Source organism: Brassica oleracea, chromosome C5, assembly GCF_000695525.1.
Source record: "Brassica oleracea var. oleracea cultivar TO1000 chromosome C5, BOL, whole genome shotgun sequence".
NCBI lineage: Eukaryota > Viridiplantae > Streptophyta > Magnoliopsida > Brassicales > Brassicaceae > Brassica > Brassica oleracea.
The window spans coordinates 32832277-32836840 of NC_027752.1; the positions used below are offsets into that span (position 1 = coordinate 32832277).

Genomic DNA, 4564 nt, shown 5'->3' on the forward strand with positions numbered 1-4564 from the left:
TTCAAATGTTTCAGAATAAGAGCAGAAAAACTTCAATCTCATGATTCTTGAGGCTTGAGATTTACGAGTGCTGCATCTCTATGATATTTGATGTTAAAAGTTATGTGAAGACAAGTCTTTGCTTGGTCATCAAGTAATACTTTATTTTGTTGATCAATAAAGTGAGCATTTTATTCTAAAGAAAATTGTGTGATGATTATAAGAATAAAAGAATAATATATTTGTAGTCTTTTTCTTTGCCGAAAAGTAACTTCAGAAAACTTAGATAAAAATGTAAAAAAGAAAATAGCATTTAAGTGGAATAGCATTAATTCTTTACGTTAGGGATCTTACAACATATGACAAATTGACAAGTAAAGAAACGTTTTTATTCGCTACCAAACCATATACTATAAATACATATATACATGTAGGGGTTATCAACACCCAAATCACTTATCCGTCATTAATTTCATATCCTCTTCGTTCCCTTTCATCCATGGATTCTTTATCAAAGCAACAAGATGCTTATCCACTTCTCTTGTGCCCTTAGAGCAGCATGGGTATGTAAGAGGGTTTTTAAAAGGGGAGGGGATCACAAAAATGAGGGAAAAGAGGAAGAAGGGAACCAAATGTAGCCAAATAAGAAACTTATGTAGTTGGGTTTTTTTACCGTGCACGGGCCCCACTGACACGTGGCGGCCACGATTGATTCTTTTTTAATTTTTTTTTTTTTTAAATCGGCCAAAAAAAATAATTAGAAACCCATTTGGATATTTGGGTTAATGCTGCTCCTACAATTTTTTTAGAAAAGAGGAAGAGGATTATCGTTTTGTACAGTTCGGAGAGTCCCCAACTATTATACCTAGTTTTTCCGACGAGTGGCATAGCGGTCCTTTAAAATTGTGCATCAACATAGAGGGTAAATATGTCCACTGTGAGGTTTGCAGAATAGATATGTTACCTGCTACGACATATTATTCATGCAACAAATGTAGATTTTCTAGAACTAAGGCATATCACAAGGAGTGTATCGAGCCGATCGATACCAGAACACCCATATCATCCTAAACATTCTCTCCGACTTGTATCCAACTATCGGCATATATACGGAATCATTCCAGAAAAGAAATGCATATGTTGTTCACGTTGTCATGCTTGGGTTTACAATTGTTTTATATGCGATTTTATTATGTGTTCATCTTGTGCGAGAAAGCCACCAGTCCTTACAATAGACCATCCAAAAAGGCATAAGCATGCCCTCTTCTACTTTCTTAGAAAAGAGTCATTGACATGTGATATTTGTGCGTTGAATCATCATGAGTCTTTGATTTATTCATGTCATCAATGTATTTTTGTAGTACATAAAGAGTGTATCTACTTACCATGCATCATTAGAATATCACGTCATGAACACCGAGTCTCTTTCTACTCTTCACTAACTCCTGAAAAATGGGATTGTGGAGTATGTCGTAAAAGCATAGACACAAATTATGGAAGATATACTTGTGTTAAGGGTTGCAGCTACGGTGTTCATCCTATATGTGCAAACACATAAGGATGTATGGGATGGAAAAGAACTTGAGGGAACACCCGAAGATGTATATTGTAGAGGATGGATTTGACCATCCCACAAGGCCCGAAGAATATAGAAAGGCCTGTCCCGGATTAGGTAGAGCGACGGCTCGATCTGTCGGCTCAAGAGTCAGGTCTCTCGGCTTGACTCTTGAGTACTTTTAGTCGATCGTCATCGACTAAAGTACATCCGGCTCAGCGGCTGCTCGGACGCCTACGGGCTTCTCGGCCCAGCAGAGGAGGCCCACCGAAATGGCGTAAATTAGGTCAAGGACGAGGCATCAGGACGTCTATATAAGGGAAAGGGGAGACAACGAGAGAAGGATCAGAAATCACTGACTAACACTTGGCGGCTAGATTAGGGTTTTCGCCTTTGCTTCATCTCGCCGTTAGTTGTACTTTTCCGGTAGCTCATCGAGCCACCGGCTTCCTTTCTGTCGCACTCTCTTCTTTTCCTTTGTAACCGACCGAACGTTTTTCTCCGACCATTAATAAGACGTCTTTGTTTAAATCCACATATTATTTATTACCGTTTTCCGATCAAACAGTTGGCGCCCACCGTGTAGCAAAAGCCTCTGGGAGCGAGACAAATCAATTGTGTCCATCATCGCCTCGTGATGAGTCGACTCGAGATCCCCGATACAGCCTCCGTCTGGACCCCTTTCCGGAGCTGATGCTGCCACAACTGAGTTCCCCCTTTGCTGCCTCGATGACCCCTGAGCCGACGACATGGTAGAGCAAGGCGGCGAAGAACGCGTCGAATAAAGGCTATAACACTTAGAGAGATAAAAGAAGAAGAGAGAGAAAGTACCTTCGATCGCGGAGAAAACTTGAAGAAATGAGAGGGGGTCTGCGTATTTATAAGGAAAAGAGAGGGTGGGGGAAACCTCCGTCTGGACCCCTTTCCGGAGCTGATGCTGCCACAACTGAGTTCCCCCTTTGCTGCCTCGATGACCCCTGAGCCGACGACATGGTAGAGCAAGGCGGCGAAGAACGCGTCGAATAAAGGCTATAACACTTAGAGAGATAAAAGAAGAAGAGAGAGAAAGTACCTTCGATCGCGGAGAAAACTTGAAGAAATGAGAGGGGGTCTGCGTATTTATAAGGAAAAGAGAGGGGGGAACTCGAGGCATCATCATTAGGTCTATTCGGGCCTAGATGGGCCTCGAAACTCTCTCCAAAAATCCAGCGGCCCCTCGCGACGTTTCAACTTCTCGGTGCATTTAAAAGAAAAAAAAGGGAGGGGGGGGGGAATTCGAGGTGTCGTCATTAAGCCCGAACGGGCCTAAATGGGCCTCGAAATTCTCCCAGATATCCAGCGGACCCTCGCGACGGTTCGGCTTCTCGTCTAAATCGGACGTCGGTCATCTTAAAATCAGAATAAACCAACAGTTAACCTAGATATGTCAATCGGGATCTGATTATCCACGACTAATCGGCCTCAAGCGGAAATATTCCAGAACCCTCCATGCGACACAACGATCAAAAGGAGCAATAAAGCCTCTACAGCTCGCTTCCGAGAGAACGACGCCATGCGACTCATCGACTAACCGCTCCAACTTTCCGACAGGCCTTCTATTCCCTCAAACCTTCAAACCTTAGAATCCATCACGAGCCAGAAAGCACTTCGCTCACTAATGGACTCGGACGCCTACGGGCTTCTCGGCCCAGCAGAGGAGGCCCACCGAAATGGCGTAAATTAGGTCAAGGACGAGGCATCAGGACGTCTATATAAGGGAAAGGGGAGACAACGAGAGAAGAATCCGAAATCACTGACTAAAACTTGGCGGCTAGATTAGGGTTTTCGCCTTTGCTTCATCTCGCCGTTAGTTGTACTTTTCCGGTAACTCATCGAGCCACCGGCTTCCTTTCTGTCGCACTCTCTTCTTTTCCCTTGTAACCGACCGAACGTTTTTCTCCGACCATTAATAAGACGTCTTTGTTTAAACCCACATCTTATTTATTACCGTTTTCCGATCAAACATATATGAAGATGTTCAGTCCTTCAAAGCAATAAGTGATGGAGTTATAGAACATTTCAGTCATCAAAATCATTATATGAAACTCGACAATGACACAAATAGAGAATTCAACCAGAACAGACGTTGTCAAGCATGTGCACTGCCTATTTGTGATGATATTATTTACAGTTGCATGGAGTGTGATGATTTCATTCTCCATCAAACATGTGCACACATTCCTCGAAAGAAACAACATGCGATCCATCCTCATCCTATTAGTCTTCAAGTGGACTCTCAAGAATGGTGTCGCGCTTGCGGTCGTCAAAGCACTGGTTTCATGTATGTGTGTCACTCATTGGGATGCAAGTTCATTCTGGACGTATGTTGTGCTTATGTATCAGAGCCATTCGAATATCAATGTCATCCACATTCTTTGTTTTTGACATCACGATTATCACAAACATGTTCAATTTGCCAGAAATATTCATCAGTTAGCTGTCTAAATTGTGGAGAATGTGATTTTGCACTATGTTTTAGTTGCGCTACTCTACCCAATAAGTTAAGGTATAAGCATGATGAACATTTTCTCATCCTTTCCTATAATAAAGATGCAAGTGGCCATTTTTGGTGCGAAATTTGTGAAAAGGAAGAAAATATAAAGTCGAAAGGAATTTACATGTGCAGTGACTGTAATGTCACTCCATATTCGATGCTTACTTGGAGAGTATGAGATTTATATGATGCCTGGTAGAGTTGTCAACTTTGATGGAACTAATTTTAGTATTCTTCCAAATAATCACTTTACACGCCGTATATGTACACGGTGCCATAATCGTTGCCAACAGAAAATCGCCTTAAAAAAATCTGAAAGAGAAATATTATGTTCTTTACACTGTGTATCATATAGCATATATAACTTATAAGATATTTATTTTCTTCTCTCGTTCGTTGTAAACATAATATTAATAATAATATTGTTTGTTATAGATATTAGATATGGATGACCATTATAAAAATAAAATTATAAGATATTTTAGATATATTTGTAT

General features: G+C 41.2%; 1 pseudogene; it reads left to right on the forward strand.

The window, feature by feature from the left end:
* Positions 1-438: 438 nt before the first annotated feature.
* LOC106293763 lies at positions 439-1763 on the forward strand (annotated as a pseudogene).
* Positions 1764-4564: the final 2801 nt, after the last annotated feature.